Below are 20,151 nucleotides of genomic sequence, written 5' to 3' on the forward strand. Positions count from 1 at the left end.
ACTGCTGCTACGCTAGCATGTCTCAGAAGGTGTAGGCCACTATTCTAGGGTGTCAATGCAGCAATACATTGTGTAGAGCCCCAGTATGGATCTATTGCCCCTCCCAGTAGAAAAAACTATCCCCCAGGCTGGGAAACCATTGGAAGTCACTGGAAGAGGTGCTCAACCATCTCTCTGAGTATTGGGTGTGGTTGGCAGAGCAGCAGAATGCAGTCATTCTACACTGGGACTGGCTGGCACTGTGTCGGCCATTGGCCTCCAGTCCAGTGAGGCTGAAGGAAGGAAGTGACATCCGGGTGACCTGCCTTTTTCCTCACACAAACTGGAGCTCCAGAAACCTCCAGCACCCCAGGCGGCAGTGTTCTACCCCACTGGGACTTAGGACTCTGTTACTAACTGAAGCTTTGCCGAGTATGGCTGAGTCCTCAGGTGGGGGCAGTGTGATGCTCCAGGGCAGGGGTGTGTGGGTGTCATTGACAAACTGCCCCTACATTTCTGATGGTCAGCACTGTTTATTGTTCTTGTGTTAAAATGCTCCTGTGGGATTATGGTTGGAAGGTACAGTTTCTGCAGTTATTTATTTGTGTATTTGTGGGTTACAATGGACTTGGCCAGAACTGATTGGCAATGAACACTGGCAGGGATGATGGCAGAGCAATAGTGGCTGGATTTTCAGGAAGCAATTCGGAAGGCACAGGATATATACATCTCAAAGAGGAAGAAATCTACCAGAGGAAAGATGACACAACTATGGCAAACAAGAGAAATCAAAGCCAACATAAATGTGAAAGAGTGGGAATATAGTAGAGCAAAATCTAATGGGACGTTAGCGGATTGGGTAGTTTTTAAAAGCAAGCATAAGGCAACTAAAAAGTTATTAAGAAGGTAAAAGATGGAATAAAAAAGTAAGCTTGCCAATAATATTAAAAAGGATACCAAACATTTCTTCAGGCTTGTAAAGGAGAGGTGAGAGTTGATATTGGACTGCTGGAAAACGATGCTGGAGAGGTAACAATGGGGATCAAGGAAATGGCTGAGGAACTGAAAAAGTGTTTTGCTTCAGTCTTCACTATGGAAAGCACCAGCCGTAAGGTGGAAGTTCCAGTGACAGGGGTAATGAAGGGTGTGAATTTACCATTATCAGAGAGAAGGTTTTTGGGTGTGATGTGTGATGAGCAAACCAGACTGAGATGGGGTCCAGAGTTGACCCCCCTGTGAGTTATACTGCTAACGAGAGAGAGAGAAGAAGAGGGGGGAGGCATCCTGCTGCAGATGCTGATAATGAGAGGGAGAGAGAGATGATTTAGTATTATGGCTTCTTCGATAATTGTTTACTTTACTCCAAGGACACTTTTCTTTGCCTGCTCGTGTGGATTCCGGCTGAGACAGCAATGCGGTACCAGGTGATGGACAGCTGATGAATGGCTGGTACCCCGTCAGGTGAGATAAAAAGCAAGTCTGCTGAGACACAAGCAGACACACCACGGGACACTGGAAGAGCATAGTGCACCCACACAAAGATGGGGGTTTGGAGGATCAATTCGGGGGAATCGATCAGAGGCTCACAGTGTGTGAAGGCAGACCGGTGGGGGTTTGTGTGTGTGTTCACCCTCACCTGGGTGACAGGCTCACCACTGAAGAACGGACTGGTCTGGTATGGAGGGGTCACAGTTGGTGACCACAACAGGACAAGAAGACAACGGAAGGTTTGCCTGCAACTGCTCACCTCTCGCTCTCTGTCCCTCTCCAATGGTACAACAGCAACTACCTTGACTCAAACTAAACTGAACTGAACTCTGCACCATCATAAGACTATTCATTTACCCCTAGACTTCGGTAGAGCTTGGTTTTGATTCCTATTTCCACACTTCTGTATATATCATTCCTAACCTGTTTTATATATATTTGCATTTTATAGTACTCTATTACTTAGTTTACTAATAACCACTTTTAGTTATGGTAATACCAGACTCCAACGTATTATTCCATTTCTTCTGATTTGGTAACCCGGTCACGGGGTACGTGACATGGGAAACTGAAAGGTCTGAGGGTAGATAACTCATCTGAACCAGATTGTGTATTCTACAGATTACTGAAAGAGATGGCGGAGGAGATTGCAGAGGCATTAGTAACGATCTTTCAAGAATCACTCGATTCTGGAATGGTTCTGGATGACTGGAAAATTGCAAATTGTACTGCACTCTTCAAGAAGGCAGAGAGGCAGAAGAAAGGAATCTATTGGCCAGTTAGTCCGGTGACAATCATTTGTAATATATTGGAGTCGATTATTAAGGATGAGGTCTCACGGTACTTGGAGGCACATGATCAAATAGGCCAAAGTCAGCATTGTTTCCTTAAGGGAGAATCTTGCCTGACAAATATGCTGAAATTCTTTGAAGAAATAGCAAGCAGGACTGACAAAGGAGAAATAGTTGATTTTGCGTGTTTGGATTTTCAGAAGGCCTTTGACAAGGTGCCACACATGAGGCTGCTTAACAAGCTATGAAGTATTAGAAGAAAGATTCCAGCAGAGACAGAGCATTGGCTGATTGGCAAGAGGGAAATAGTGGAAATATTGTGGGAGATAGTGGGAGACTTTTCTGGTTGGGTGCTTGTGAGTAGTGATATTGTTTTGGTTTATTACTTTTGTTTTAGGGGAAAACAGTGCAGTATATTAGCCATGAATGTATATCTGGACGTGAGAAGCACGGAGGAACATCTGGTGAAACTTCTGACATGCCTGTTTCGCTGCCGCTGCTACAGTGCGATTGAAAAATCTCTGGAGAGGAAGCCCCCGAATCCTCGGCTTTGCCTGTTGCTTGGCGGCCGGGGCCGGGGTCAAAGCGCTTGGCAGAGACGGTGCTCGGTGCTCGGTGTCGGAGGGCTGGTCAGAGGCTCGAAGTTTTCGGACGGACTCAGAGTTGGCTGTGGTCGGGTGCTTCCAGATGCTGCATCGGGAAGCTTTGCAGCGCTGGAGGTTCATGGCAGGAAGAGTTTTTCTTCCTTCTACCGTCTGCGTGAAATGATGGGCTGTCGGGGAATTTGAGACTGTTTTTACCATGCCTATGGTCTGCTCTTATCAAATTATGGTATTGCTTTGCACTGTTGTAACTATATGTTATAATTATGTGGTTTTTGTCAGTTAGTCTTGGTCTGTCTTGTGTTTTTGTGATATCATACTGGAGGAACATTGCATTATTATGCATGCATTACTAAATTACAATAAATGAGGACTGAGTGTTCTCATAATCTAATCTAATAATCTAATGAATGTATATCTGTTTAAATTCTATACATTGTACAGTATGAGTGCTGACTCTGTTGCATCAGTCACTGCTGTCATCTGTGTAATGTTCATATCAGTGAAGGACGTGGTCAGAATGTCTATTTTCTTTATTTGTCTTTCCAAACTGAATATAGAGAAGTAACAACAGAAGTTACACATAAATAAGTTGTTCCACCCTCTTCCTGCATTGCCCCATCACTTCTTGGAAAGCTTCTCAACAACCATGATTCAATATGCTGATGGGAACAAGTGCAGAGATGCAAAATATCTTCAGCAAAGCACTTTTGTTTCAGCAACAAGATCACTGAACAACAATAACAATTTAGTGAAGGAAAGTCAAAAGGCAATTTAGCCACTGTGTTTAAACCTAATCCCAGTCCTGTGCACACCTGTAAATACAACGGTGAGATTGTAAAACATTTTCCTTTCTGGTGTTGAGAAGTCATATAAAAACTGCAGCTTTATAAGGTATTGATCAGACTACACGTTGAATATGGTGAACCATTTGGGGTCTGTTATCTTAGAAAGGATGTGCTTTAATCGGAGAGTGTCCATAGCAGGTTTCTGAGAATGATCCCAGTAATGAAAGGGTTAATGTATGAGGAGTGGTTTGTATTTGCTGGAGTTTGGTAGAATGGGGGTGAGGTGGTGGTTCTCATTGTAACACCTTGAATAGTGAATGGCCTAAAACCTGGATGGAGTGTATGTGGACAGGATATTTCCCTGACCTGATTCTGTGGAATTCATTATCGCAGACAACTGTGGAGGCCAAGTCCTTGCCGATACAGTATATTTAAAGTAGAGGTTGATAGGTTTTTGATTAGTTACGATGTCAAAAATTATGGAGAGAATGTGGTTGAGGGGCTGAATAAATGAGTCATTATAGAATGGTGGTACAGACTCAGTGGGCTGATTGGCCTTCTTCTGCTCCTATGTGTCTTATGGTCTGAAGTGATTGGCCAATGCAGGAAGAGGGTGGAACAGTTTGTTTACGTGAGGTACTTCCCTTTATCCTGTGCAGATTGGTAGTTTGTTAGTCTTAGTGTGTAGTTTTTCAGCTTTGATCAGGTGCATGATCGCTGAACTTTCATAACACATTTTGTAGAAATGGAGTGAGAAAGATACACTGCATCAACATTTCCAGTAACTGTATACAGGTCTTAAGGAGAACAAACAGGGGAAAGAAAAGTTGGGTGCTGAATAAAATGAGTGAGCTGCAAATTATTGCTGCTTGCATTGGTCATCAGGGCGTGACTCTGCAAATAGCAGGCGTAACTTTTCTCAGCCCTGATCTGTGACTGTGACCCATGAACGTCTAATAAAGGGTCTTGAAAATGAGAGAAGGTGAAATGCATTATTATGGTGGCATATATGCACTTTGATAAACTTAATTGGAATTTTGAACTTTGATATACTCCACTGACAACGAGGAATATCACTTAATATCCTCCATCAGAGATGTGAGGTTGTAAAGCAGTAACACCAGAGTCTGTTTGAGCTCTTGACCTCTTCAGCCCAGGGTTATCTGATGGGTGTTGATGAGCTGGAGATAATTCCAGATGCAATGGTCCCACTTGTGAATCTGAACCTGATAATCCTGAGCTCATTGATGGACTAAGGAAAGGAACTGGCTTTTGTTGTTTTCTGCTGCAAATCAACAAATTTAACATCAGAAAACAGTTAAAGTAAACTTGATTCTTATTTTGAAAGAGAATGTTTCCCTGTTCCAGGTCAATTCAAAGCAATTCTCAAAGGATATGGTTAGAACTTCTGTGCTCTTTACTTGTCTTACAAGGCAGGATAAAGGGAAGTACCAGTGGATGCCTCACATAAACAAACTACTCCATTCTCTTCCTGTATTGCCTAATCACTTCAGCACATAAGACGATGAGACATCGGGGCAGAAGAAGGCCATTCAGCCCATTGAGTCGGTTCCACTCAAGGCATCAACTGCATATAAAACTCAGAAGAAAGAATAATTCTGAAAATTAGAGAGAAAGAAAACTAGTTCTCTTATTTGTAGGAACATAGAACATATGGTTCCTATAAAAAGTATTGAACCCCATAAAAAGTTTTGTGTTTTATAACATTGAATTACAGTGGACTCGGCTATTTTTGACACTGATCAACAGAAAAAAAAAGTCATTTTTGTGTCAAAGTGAACAGAAAACACTACAAAGTGATCTAAATTAATTATGTGTATAAAACACAAAATAATTGTTAGTATAAATATTCACCCCCTTTAATATGACATATCAAATCATCACTGGTGTAGCCAAATCATTTTAGAAGTCACATAATTAGTTAACCAGAGATCTGTTTTAGGAGACCTGTATGCAGTCAAGATGTTTCAATTACTCCTGTATCTGGAAGGTCCAACTGCTGGTGAGTCAGTATCCTGGCAAAAACTACACCATGAAGACTAAAGAATGCTCCAAGCAACTCGATGAAAAGGTCAGAGATGGATACAATAAAATTTCCATGTCACAGAAAATCCCTTGGAGTACAGTTAGGTCAATTATCTTGAAATGGAAAGAATAAGGCACAGCTGTAAATCTGCCTAGTGCAGGCCATCCTCAAAAACTAAGTGACCGTGTAAGAACGGGACTAGTGAGGGTTCCACTGAGAGATTTACAACAATCCTGGAGGAGTCACAATCTTCACTAGCAGAGATGGGAGAGATTGTGCATGCAACAACTATTGCCCAGGTGCTTCACCAGTCACTGTTTTATGGGAGAGCGGCAAAGAGAAAGCTGACGTGAAATCTTGGCTGGAGTTTCCCAGTAGGCATGCGGGAGACTCTGAAAACAGCTGCAAAAAGGTACTATGGTCTGATGAAAACAAATTGAGTTTTTTGGTTATCAGACTATGTTGATGCAAGCTAAATGACGCACTTAATCAAAACCACATAATCCCTACTGTGAAGCAAGGAGGTGGCTGCATCATGCTGTGGGGATACTTCATTGCAGCAAGCCCTGGAAGGCTTGTGAAGGTAGAGGGTAAAATGAATGCAGCAAAACACAGGGAAACACTGAGGTAAACCTGATGCGGTCTGCAAGAGAACTTTAGGAGAAGATTCGTTTTTCCAAGAATGACCCCAAGCATAAAGCTAAAGCTACACAGGAATGACTTAACAACAACAAAGTTAATGTCCTGGAGTGACCAAGTCAGAGTCCAGACCTCAATTCAACTGAGAATTTGTAGCTGGACTTAAAAAGGGCTGTTCGCTCACGATCCCCATGCAATCTGACAGAGCTTGAGCAGTTTCATAATGAAAAATAAGGAAAATTGCAGTGTCCAGATGTGCAAAGCAGATGGAGACCTATTAGTCCGTGAGCCAATAGGGTTGGTCAGTACCATCTGAGGGGAATAATGCTCATAGTGATTTTTAGCAAGGTATACATTTCTAGAGTTAGAAAATATGTGATAGTATTGCATCAGTAGTAGCTTTATGCATTTTATAACATTACCCTAAAATAAGCATTTCTGAAAAGTGGCCAATATAAAGTACAACATATATATTCAACCTAGTGGTATTTTGTCATCAGTGATCCTTCAACATTGAAATTTGTCACGATGATAGCTGAGTTCGAGCACTTTTCGTCAAATGTTAAAAATTCTACATTGAAAACTATGTCATTGGTGGCACTCGCAGTACAGTGCCCAATTTCAGTAGAGTGAATCATTTCATTTTTAGAAAAATGTTTGTCTGTTGTTTATTTTGGAAATGTCAATTAAAACCCTAGGTCACATATAAGCACATAGGTTTGCAGAGAATTTATTTAGGAATTCAAATAAGTAATCACTTTTTGTATATATTCCATATTAACATCATACAGTAGAAAATGTTACCCCACCCCACAAAAGGTGAAAAAACCTCATTTGGAGAGAGTTCTGGAGTTTTATCAATGTTGTGATATTTTCCATATCGTTGTATCAAATCAAAACATTCTTAAGCTTTTGTCGTAGCATATAGAATTTCAGTACAATAGTTCAAAAGTGGGCTTCCACGCGGCCATAACCTAGGCCCCATTTGGTTGTTAAATGAATATATTTAATCAAAGACTGCTTTCCATACTTTGTTTTCCATTCTTTTATAACCTATTAATAATCATCATAATTTTCCAAGTCTTCCACATCTTCCACATCTTCATCTGAACTTTCCACACTCTCTGAGGTGGATGCCTGGTTCTCACAGTCTGCCAGTCTGCACATGTCAGTACACCTGAGGCCATTTGCAACACACATCTTGGGAGTGAACAATTTTTTGGACAGTTACAGGCCAGTAGATCCAGGACGGCATTGGGTGCTGGCTGGCCTCCCATCCAGTGCACCACCAACTGTTCAGCTTCCTCTTCTCTCTCCATCTTCCATCCTCTGCCAACAGGGCTTGGCGCTTGTGGGTCCTTCTCCAAACATCTTCTCCAAATACCAGCTTGGTCATTGACTCGCTGTGCATGTTTTGTTAAGCAGTCCTTGCATGGCGGGGGTTGATTACTTTTGATTTCACCTTTTTTGGCACAGAAAAAGTGATACCTGAGCTCATTGCCTTGGTGATTGATACTTTTGGGACAGGGCCCAGGGCAATGAGAAAGGACGTCCTCCATACGTTGACTGCACCATTGTGCCATCACTATGATGTGTCCAAACAAAGACCTGTCTGCTTTCAAGATGATCGCCCTCCCATTTGATTTCACTTCTCTCTTCTTACACATATCACTGAATGTTTTGAGCTTGTTGGTTTTCATTGGGTCATGGAAATTCTTTGCTGGTGGGTCTTCCTCTAGTCTCTCATCCTTGAAGGGTGCATAGCATTGCTCACCAATCTCACATGCCTTCATCACACACAGAAAGCTACCACCGCTATAATGCTATCACATACTTTCTAGCTCTGGGGTGCATACCTTGCCAAAAATCACTAGAAGAGTTATTCCCCCCAGATGGTACCAGTGGCCCACATTTGGGGTCCTGGCTCATGGACTATATCCACAGAGACTCAAGGCTGTAATTGCTGCCAAAAATGTATTACTAAATACTAACTTGAAGGGGATAAATTGTTGTGCAATCAATCATTTTCACTTTTATATTTGTAATTAATTTACATCATATTGTAGAGATCTGTTTTCACTTTGATATGAAAGATACTTTTCCTGTTGATCAATGTCACAAAAGCCAAATTAAATCCACTGTGATTCAATGTTAGAAAACAATAAAATATGAAAACTTCCAAGGGGGAGGATACATTTTAAAGGACTGTATATGTACTGCATATGCCTATATAAAGCCTCTAAATGTCCCCGTTGTATCAACCTCTACCACCATGCCTGCAGTGTATTCCAAGGACCCACCACTCACTAAAAAAAAAAGAAACCCTATCTCTTACATTTGCCCTAAACTTTCTTCCACTCACCTTAAATGGACGTCCTCTGGTATTGGTCGTTGTCACCATGTGAAAGAGGTGCTTGCTGTCCTCTCAATCTGTGCCTTATAGTCGACAATACTTCAGGTGTGATTGAACCAGAGTTTTATAGAACTGTAAGATTACCCTGTGGCTCTTGAACTCAGTCCCCTCAACTAGTGAAGTCCAGCACAATATACAACTTCTTTAACACCTTTTCAATGTAAGCAGAAACTTTGAGGACTGAACAGACTTGGACCCCAAAATCCCACTGTACGTCTTCATTGTTAAGAATTCTGCCATTAACCTTGTAATCTGCCTTTAAGTTCTATCACACAAAGTAAATTACTTCACATTTTTTCAGTGATAAAATCCATCTACCACTTCCCCACCCAGCACTGCATCCTGTCTATTTTCTCTTGTAACTTACAACAGCCTTCTTTACCATCCAAAACACCAACAATCTTCATGTCATCTGTAAACATATGTATATATGTTGGTCTTCCGAATTAAGTAACATTACCGAGGCTTCTTCAGATGTAGAAGTGTCCATCAATCAGGAGTTCATAACCTGGACTGAACTGTATCGTTTTTCATCTTACGCATCATTCTTCTGACCATAATCTTCTTTCTACACTGATAGTCTTCCACTTTTAATCCAGATCTGAGGAGGGATCCCTGACCTGAAACTGGGTTCATGAAGGGTCTCAGCCAGAAACATCCACTGCTTATTTCTTTCCATAGATGCTACCTGCTCTGTTGAGTTCCTCCAGCACTCGGGTGTGTTCAATCAGCATGTAGGAGGAAGATAGAAAGTCTGCTGAATGGTATCAGAACAACTATCTCTCACTCAACATCAGCAAAACCAAAGAGCTGATTATTGATTACAGGAGGTGGTATCCAGAGGTCCATGAGCCAGTCCTCATCAGGGGATCAGATTGGAAAGAGGAAGTAACTTTAAATTCCTTGGTATTATCATTTTAGAGGATCTCTGCTGGGTCCAGCATGTATCTGCCATTACAAAGAAAGCACAGCAGTGCATTATTTACTTAAAAGTTTGGGAAGATCAAACTGTCATCTAAAACTTTGACAAAGTTCTATAGATCCACGGTGAAGAGTGTTCTTACTGGTTGCGTCATGGCATGGTATGAAACACTAATGCCTTTGAATGGATAAGCCTATAAAATGTAGTGGATAAAGCCCAGTCGATCACAGATAAACCTATCCTCACTGTGGAGCACATTGTCACACTAAAAACAGCATCCATCATCAACCAGGCCATGCTCTCTTCTTCCTGTTGCTGTCAGGAAGCAGGTACAGGAGCCTCATGTCCCACACCACCAGGATCAGGAACAGATATTACCCCTTAACCATCGGGCTCTTGAAGCAGAGTGAATAATTTCACCAATCACTAAACTGATTCCACAACCTCTGGACTCACTTTCAAGGACTCTACAACTCATGTTCTCAAATATTATTTTGTACTCATTTACATATTATTATTATTTTGTTTTTCTTTTAGTATTTGCACATTTTTCTTTTACACATTTGTTGTTTTTCTGCCTTTGTTCATGTGTAGTTTTTCATTCATTCCACTGTGTTTCTTTGTATTTACACTGAATGCCTGTAAGTAAATGAATGTCAGGATAACATATGGTGACATATACATTATGTACTTTAATAATATATATAACTTTCTTTTGGAGAATGATGCAATAATTTGCTCAACATAAAAATAAAATTAATTGAAAGTGGATATATTTCCAGTCAATATTCAAAGGCGTTAAAAACAAATGAACAATAGATTAAAAGTTGGGCGTTGAATAAAATGAGTGGTTACAGCTTTTTGCTGCTTGCAATGGTCAGTGGGGTGTGAATCTGTAAACAGAAGTTGCTATTTTTCTCAGAGTTGACATATAACTGTAACCCGTGGATGTACAACTGGCCTCGGAGCTGCTATTTGAAGGGAGCTGTTTGCAAATGTGAGAATCAACACTGCATGATAACAAAGTGCAAAATATTGAAGGATTCTTTGTAATCAGATAACGATGTGGTATAGCATAAGTTTTTTTCACACAGTGGATGAGAAAGAGAATAAATAAGACCAAAGGTCATCATTACATTGAAAACTGAGGCAGGGCACTATTATGCAGCAAGTTTCAGCATGGAGTAAAACTGCTAACTACACACCAATTTTGAGTTTGTTTTAGTTGTATATCTTTCAACATTGATCAAGATGATGTCATTTTCTATGATTAATTTGACAGAGGATTCACATTTTAAGGTGTCAAGTTTCAGTAACCAACAGACTGTAGTTTCAAGATCAGGCTCCTGAATCAGCATGGATACCTTCACTCTCTCAACACTGAACTGATTACTACACACAACCTATAGGCTCACTTTCAAGGACTCTACAACTCATGTCCTCTGTATTTATTTATTTGGAGATTCAGCACAGAACAGGCTCTTTCAGCCCAATGAGCAACACCGCCCAGTAACCCACCCATTTAACCCAGCCTAATTCCAGCACAGTCTTTGCTAATTTGATTTGACACAAGAAGATGCATTTTGCTGTATGTTTCAAAGTTTTCATGTACATATGGCAAAAAATGTGAATCTATTTCATCAAACTGAATATACATGCAATATTTCCTTCCTGTCCGTGTAGCCCATTTATTTCTACTAAAGATGAACATTGGTGACCAATATTCCAAGGCACCGACACATTGTGTGTGACTGATTTACTGTTGCATAGGGGCAATCGATTGTGATTGCTCTTCCTAAACTCCTCTTAACCCATCTCTCCATCTCCACAATTCCATGTCTCCCTACCCAAAAGGAAGATGAAACTGAGAGAAAAATTCTTGAGGATCTGAAGACAATTCAGAAATGGGGTGAAGGAGGGTGAGAGACAATATGATAGAGATGTACAAGATGATCAGAGGCATAGATCAAGCAGATATCCAGAGAATATCTCAGGGCAGAAATGGCTACAGTGTGGCGAATAATTTCAAGGTGATTGGAGGGGTCGTCAGAGGCAGGATCTTTGCAGGGTGCATGGAAAGCCTTGCCAGGAGAGATGGAATATGCAGATACATTTAAATAATCTCTCAGGTGGGCACATGGAGGATTGGAGAGTTACAGAAGGAAAGGATTAGATTGATCTTAGAGGAGGTTAAAAGGCCCTGTACTCTGCTGAAATATTCGATCTTCTATGTGCCATGAGTGGTGGAAACAACCCAGTCCATGACAGGGAAAGGCCACCCCACCAATGGACAAACACATTTACAAGGGGAGCTGCCACAATAAAGCAATGTCCGTCATCGAGGACCCCCACCATCCAGGCTCTTTTCCCACTACCATTGGGTAAGAGGTGCAGTCACCTTAGGTCCCACTCACCCAGGTTCAGGGATAATTAACACCCTTCAATCATCAGGTGCATAGCTTCACTCACTTCAACTCTGAACTGATTCCATTATCAATGGATTCAGACTCACTTTCAAGGATTATACAACATATTATCAGCATAAAATAATAACAACAATATTTAGATTTTTATTTGCACTCTCTTCTTTGCACATTGGTTGTTGGTCAGTCTTTTCTTTGGGTGTAACTTTTTCATTGATTGTTTTGTATTTCTTTGTTCTACTGTGAATGCCCAATTGAAAATGAATATCAAGGCAGCATATGATGACATATGTACTTTGATAATAAATTTACTTTGATCTTTGAAGTCTAGTGGTAATGGAGATGCTGCTTTCAAATCAGATGCCTTCCAACTACTCAAATGCGCACAATGATCACTCACTGATGTTTCTTTAAGAGTCCCAGCTGTAATGGCTACACTTCTCATTTAAACTACACTGGCCTTGATTTTTCAGATGGCATTTGGGCGTGAGGATCAGTGGAATCCCTTAGTCCTCACAGTACCATCAACCATCCATCTGACCACACTAATGTCAGATGGTACCTCATGAGTGAAGACAGTCACTCCAATCCCCCTCCATTCTACTGGAGCCTGACAAGCCAAGCCCAAAATCTCATCAGGCAGCCTCCTCTTCCAGTATTTCTTGCTCCCTTGAGAATTTTTAGCAAACTGGGTTCTGAATGATGAGAGAAACTCTGGTATAGCAAACAGAGAGAAACTCTAGTATAGCATGAAGTCTGTGGACCATTCTGGAACTTGGCAGAGCAAACAAAGGCACTGAGAAACAAAGTCTCCTTTGTCTATCCTGCCTGTTATTTGCTCAAATAATTTCAATGGATTTGGGAGGGTAGACTTCTCCTGAAGGAAACCATGTTGACTTCGGTGTATTTTATCATATACCTCCAAGTACTCTGAAATCCCATCCTTAATAACAGATTCTAACATCTTACCACCCTTTGAAGCCAGGCTAGTTGGCCTGTAATATCCCGCCTTTTGTCTCCCTCCCTTCTTAAAGAGATGAATTACATTTTAATTTTCCAGTCGTCGGGAACCATATTTGAAAGATTATTTCTCATGCTTCCACAATCTCTTCAGCTACTTCATTCAAAACCCTGGGGTGCGGTCCAGATAACTGATCCTATTTCACAATGCCCTCTCTCCTATTCTACTCCACTCAGATTCAATTCAGGGTCTTGACCCAAACTATCAACAATTCCCTTCCGCACGACAGCTGCTGCTAGGTCTGCTGAATTCCTCCAGGAATTTTCTCTGAGCTCCAGATTCTGGAATCTTTAGTGTCTACATATATTCACACACTGTTCTGGAAATGATCAATGACCACCTCATCAAAACAGGTTATGAAAATATCCCACACTGGTTGCCACTCACTGTGTAGGACATAAATTGGAAGAATCAAATTCCACATCATTTTATTCACAGAGACCCAGTCAGCACTTGTCTGGTCACAGAGTGAAATAACTGTCAAATAAAATTAAGCAGGAAGGGGGCAGGAAGTCCAATCATGTAACCATACATCATCAGCTTATGTGTGATATGTAATCATATTTCATGTTTAACTTGAAATTTGATGGGGAGAAAATAATGTCTAACTTTAGCGGAGTAAAGGAAATTACAGTGGTATGAGAGAGGAGTTGGCCAAAGTAAATTGGAAGGAGCTGCTGGCAGGGATGACAGCAGAGCAGCAATGGCGTGAGCTTCTGGGGAAAATGAGGAAGGTACAGGATAGATGCATTGTAAAAATGAAGAAATACTCAAATGGCAAAATAGTACAACCGTGGCTGACAAGGGAAGTCAAAGCTAATGTAAAAGCAAAAATTAGCAGGAAGATAAAACATTGGGAAGCTTTTAAAAACCTACAGAAAGCAACTAAAAGTATCGTTGGGAGAGAAAAGACAAACTATGAAAGCAAGTTACCAAACAATATCGGGGTGGATAGAAAAATGTTTTTCAAGCATTTATGAAAATAAAAGAGGGATAAGAGTTGATATTGGACTGCTAGAGAATGATGCAGGAGAAATCATATTGGAAGTCAAAAAGATGGCAGATGAGCTAAATGAGTATTTTGCATCAGTCTTCACCGTGGAAGCCACTAGCAATGTGCCAGGTGTAGAAGGTGTGAGGGGAGAGAAGTGAGTGCAGTTATTATTACAAGGAATGAGGTGCTCAGAATGTTGGAAAACCTAAAGGTGCTCAAGCCACCTGGAACTGCACCCAAGGGATCTGAAAGTTGTAGCGGTAGAGATTATGGAGGCCTTAGTAATTATCATTCAAGAATCATTGGACTCTGGCATAGTGCCAGAGGCCTGGAAAAATTGCAAATGTCACTCCACTCTTTAAGAAAGGAAGGAGGCAGCAGAAAGGAAATAATTGATTATTTAGCCTGACCTCCGTGTTTGGGAAGATGTTGATCATTAATTATGAGGTTATGGAGTATTCAGTGACACAGAACAAGATAGGATAAAGTCAGCATGGTTTCCTGAAGGGAAAATCTTGCCTAGCAAACCTGTTGGAATTCTTTGAGGAGATTACAAGTAGGATAGATAAAGGAGATTTATTGGATATTGTATATCTGGATTTTCAGAAGGCCTTTGACAAGGTGCCACACATGAGTCTGCTTACCAATTTAAGAGCACATGGTATTACAGGAAAGTTAATAGCATGGCTGATTGGTAGGAGACTCCAAGTTGGAATAAAAGGGTCCTTTCTCATTGACTGCCAGTGACTAGTGGTGTTCCGCAGGGGTCGGCATTAGGACAGCTTCATTTTATGTTATATATCAATGAATTAGATGATGGAATAGATGGCTTTGTTGCCAAGTTTGCAGCTGATATGAAGATAGGTTGAGTGGCAGATAGTGTTGAGTAAACTGGAGGCTGCAGAAGGACTTAGACAGATAAGGGAAATGGGCAAAGAAGTGGCAAATGAAATACAATGTTGGAAAATGCATGGTCATGCACTTTGACAGTAGATATAAATGTAAAGTCTGTTTTCTAAAAGGGGAGGAAATCCCAAAATAAGATGCAAAGGGACTTGGTAGTCCTTGTGCAGAACACCTAAAGATTACTTATAGGTTGAGTCAGTGGTGAGGAAGGCAAATGCAATGTTAACATTCATTTCAAGTGTTCTAAATATAAGAGCAGGGATGTGATGCTAAGGCTTTATAAGGCACTGGTATGGCCTTACTTTGAGTATTGTGAACAGTTGTGGGCTCCTTATCTGAGAAAGGGATCAAAGGTGGTTCATAGCAATTATTCTAGGAATGAAAGGGTTATCATATGAGGAATATTTGATGGCTCTGGGCTTCTACTCACTGGAATTTCAAAGGATGAGGGGTATCTCATTGGAACCTTTTAAAAGTTGAAAGGCCAAGACAGAGTAGATATGGAAAGGATGTTTCTCATGGTGGGGGAGTCTAGGACAAGAGGGCATAACCTCAGGATTCAGGGGTGTTCATTTAAAACAGAGATGCAGAGAAATTTCTTTGGCCAAAGGGTGGTAAATTTGTGGTATTTGTTAGCACAGGCAGCTGTGAAGACCAGGCCATTGGATGTATTTAAGGTGGCGATTGTAAGATTCTTCATTGGCCATGGTATCAAATGTTATAGGGAGAAGGCTGGGAAGTGGGGCTGTGGAGGGCAAAACAAAGGATCAGCCATGATTGAATGGTGGAACAGGCTTGGTGGGTCAAATGGCCTAATTCTGCTCCTACATCCTACAGTCTTATGAAAAGCAACACACACAAAATTCTTGAGGAGCTCAGCAGGTCAGGCAGCAACTATGGAAATTAATATACTGTCGACATTTTGGGATAAGAACCTTTATCAGGACTGAAAATGAAGGGGGAAGACATCAGAATAAAAAGTGGGGTGAGGGGATGGAAGGTGATAGGTGAGACCATCTGGAAAGGTAAGGTAGAGGGCTGGTGAGGAATGAAAATGTTAGCAGTGGAGTGTGGACCAAAAGAGGAAGGGAAAGAGGAGGGACCCCAGGGAAAAGTGATTGGCAGGTGAGAAGAGGTAAAAGGCCAGAATATCAGAAGCTCTTAATTATATCTAACAAAATAATAGACAATTCCCAATGTCAGATAGAAATGATGAGAAAAATTGAATTGCTAGACACCAGCAGCAGGAGATGTTATGATCTGGAGCAAAAATAAATTGCTGGAGGTGTCATGAAGCAGGGGCTTAATCGGAAATGTTGACCATTCTGCATCTGCAGATGTTCTCTAAGTTACTTCTGAATTTTTTTTTCTTACTTAAAGTGTCATCCATGATGAGTCATCATGTAAAGGGTTCACGGCAAAAATGAATTCGAGGAAGAATAATGAAAGAGAGGAAGAGAAAAGACATGGTCAAGAGGTTCAGTTGTTGTTCAGAACAAACCTCAGAATGGGGAAAAAATGCGATTGAAGTGACTTTGACTGCAGAATGTTTGCAGATGCCAGATGTCTGAGTCTCTCTGAACTTGTGGATATCCTACGATTGGCACACAAAACAGTTTCTAAAGTTCACAGAAAATTGCCTCTTAAATTTCATTATTACATCCTCTGCCACTATCTAATCTAGCAGTATTTTCCAGGCACATACAACTACATCAGGATGCTGTTCATCGACTATAGCTCAGCATTTAATACCATCAGTCCCACATTCCTGATTGAGAAGTTGCGGAAACTAGACCTCTGTACCTCCCTCTGCAATTGGATCTTCGACTTCCTAACTGGAAGACCACAGTCTGTGCGGATTGGTGATAACATATCCTCCTCGCTGACAACAAAACTGGTGCACCTCAAAAGTGTGTGTGCTAAGCCCACTGCTCTACTCTTTGTATACTAGCATAGCTCAAATACTATCCACAAATTTGTTGATGATACAACTATTGTTGGTAGAATCTTAGGTGGTGACAAGAGGGCGTACAGGAGTGAGATATGCCAACTAGTGGAATGCACCAGGTACACACTCAGCAATTCAGGAACAACCTCTTCCCCTCTGCCATCCAATTCCTTTAGATGTACATTGAAGCTTTCAACACTACCTCACATTTTTTAAAGTATACAGTATTTCTGTTTTTGCACATTTTAAAAAGTCTATTTAATATATGTAATTGATTAACTTGTTTATTTATTATGCTTTATTTTATTTTTTTTCTCTCTCTCTGCTAGATTATGTATTGCATTGAACTGCTGCTGCTAAGTTAACAAATTTCACGTCACATAATGGTGATAATAAACCCGATTCTGATTCTCTAAAGGTCTAACTGGTAAATTTTTTCAGGTTTTACCACTCTCATCTCTCATATCAGATCCTGGGGAATAAGACTTTAACTCTCTGCCCTATCTATCTCTGCTGCTTATAATTTCATAAACTTCTGTCTGATGTCTCCTCAGTCTCCAGAGAAAACAATCTTCATATGTATAACCTCCCCATATCGCTTATATGCTCTAATCCAGAAAGAAAATACAGGAAAACATCTTCAGATGCTCGAAAGGGTCCAGATCCTTCCTGTTTTGCAGCAACCAGAACAAAACATGTTCTTCAAAACATGGAGTTTGCAAACTTTCATACAGCCACTACACATTCCTGACAATTTTATTTAATGTCCAGTCTGAAGTCTGTTTTACCACTGACATTACATCTGTCCATGTTGTCACCATCACAGGGATATGGATGTGCACTCCAATATTTGTACTGTAGATCATTCTGGAACTTCCTTAGTGATAATTCAGTCAAACCACAAACAAAGGAAAATCTGCAGATGTCGGAAATACAAGCAACACACAAAATGCTACAGGAACTGAGCATACCAGGCAACATCTCTGGAAAACAGTACAGTCAACATTTCGGGCCGAGACCATTTGGCAGAACCCTTCCTGCTAAAAGGTCTTGGCCCAAAACCTCGACTGTATGTTTTTCCATAGATGCTGCTGTCATAACGGGGGGCACTGGGAGCGGACCCAAATGCAAGACACAGACACTGAAGTACAAGGAACTGGACTGGACTAGAGTTAGGGACGGGACAGGACATAGACTAGGAGGTGGGACAGGAACACAGACGTGGACTAGGACTTTGACTAGGAAAATGGGACCAGGACAAGGAACTGGGAACTAGGAGCCTGGGCTTGGACTCCGAGCCAGAGACTGGACAAGGACCCAGAACCTAGGTCTTGACTCAGGCTCGGACCCTGGAACTAGGCGAAGACATGATGTGGTTACAGAACTGGACATGGCTTGGGTTCTTTGAGGCATGGCTGCAGGACTGGGCGGGGCTTGGCTGCCAGACTAGGCAGGGCTTGGGTTCTTCGAGGCTTGGCTGCCGGACTAGACATGGAGCTCCTGCACAGGATGAGGCAAATGGACAGGGCAAGAACCCAAAGCCTTGACTCGATCTTGGGACACCTGAACACAGAGCCTTGGTCTTGAGAGAGACAGGAACATGGAGCCAGGACCTGTCCTTAGGAACAGGACTTGGGGCCGGGGCACTACACAGAGTCAGGACCTCTCCTAGCAAGTAGGACATAGGGCCAGGACTCGTACATTGAACACAGAGAGATGGCTCCCAACACAAGGTACAGCAAATGGCCAGAGCTACCTAACAAAGGTGTGGACACAGAGACAGATCCAAACAATGATAGACAGTTCCTTATCTAGAAACAGCAAGGCTCCAGGGGAAGGGGAAGGGCTTGACAGTGATACAGGCGAGGATGCAGGCAAGGCTTCAGAAGGAAGGGGAAGGGAAGGGAACAGTCCAGCAAATGAAATTGAACCCTGGAGCAATTTATGTAGCCAGCCTAAAATGAGAATCAGGTGCCTCAATTAGCGCACCCAACAGAACAAGGGAAAACCAGAAAACCTGGAATAAGGAGCCTGGACCAGACCGTGAACCGGAATGCAGACTTCACGGACCGGACCATGACAGCTGCCTAACCAGCCAAATTCCTCCAGCATTTTGTATGTGTTGCTTTGTATTTCCAGGATCTGCAGAATTTCTTGGGCTTATAAATCCACGATATTGCTGTCCACCTAGTTAGATCTTCAGATGCTTGTCAAGGTGGTATGCCATGTGATTTAGTGCAACAAAGTGAATAATGGGTAACAGTTGCCATAGATTTACACATGTTGGAGAAGTAATATATTCTGTTTAATTGTTTGGTCTAGATTTCACTGTACTTTAAAAATTGGGTTATTCTGAGAAAATAGCGGATTTATATACACCAGAAATTTGAGGGTGTGTGAAAGTACTATATATACAGAAAATGGTAAACCCTAAAATAACACTAGGTTCTTGTTTCCACACACATTCTGGTTTTATAACTTAGCAAAAAAGGACACTGGCATATGTCACCAGAATTTCCCATCAATAAAAAAATAGAGTATCAATTTCCACTTCTGTTTTCCTGTAGCAAAATCATAGAATGTACAACACAGGAGGCTGTTCAGTCCTCCACTGGGTACTGGTTGAAAAAGCTCTGTCTGTTCTGGTCTTTCCTCTAATACTGGGTCCTTTGCCCGGCAGGTGACAGCTCTTCAAATACACCTTCCAGGCTCTGTTCATTGTGCTGAAAGTTTCTGCATCTACCAACCATTCAGGAAATGTGTTCCGGAACACTACCACGTCCTCACTTCTCCGTGGGTCGTCACCTTGTTATGGTGGAGAGATCTGTGAGCTCCTTAAATCCTGACAGTGCTGCTGTCCAGGGCTTAGCTCATGGTCAGGCCTCCCATGCCAGCAAGATCAAGGGGGAGGTTACAGACATCTCCCCACTAATCCAAATGACAGTTATTCTTAACCCAAGACCCCTATTTTAACACTCATCTAAGTGATTAAACTTCCTCCTATTTATCATTTTGATGCTCTTTATAATTTTTCACACCTCAATTAAGTCTCCTCTCTGTCTCCTCGGTTCCAGACAAAGCAAGCCCAGCCAATCCAATCAATGGTACGACTGAAGCATTTAGCCCCTCAGCGATCTCTTCTGCGGTCTCCCCAGTACATTCTTCTCTTCTGGTAATGTGGTGATTACAA

General features: G+C 41.5%; 1 protein-coding gene across 1 annotated transcript in view; it reads right to left on the reverse strand.

Moving 5' to 3' along the window:
* LOC140717280 (polymeric immunoglobulin receptor-like) overlaps positions 1 to 20,151 on the reverse strand; it is a 146,874-nt gene that overhangs the window by 52,713 nt on the left and 74,010 nt on the right. The window lies entirely within an intron of this gene.

Source organism: Hemitrygon akajei, chromosome 27 (assembly GCF_048418815.1).
Source record: "Hemitrygon akajei chromosome 27, sHemAka1.3, whole genome shotgun sequence".
In the NCBI taxonomy this organism is placed as follows: Eukaryota; Metazoa; Chordata; class Chondrichthyes; order Myliobatiformes; family Dasyatidae; genus Hemitrygon; species Hemitrygon akajei.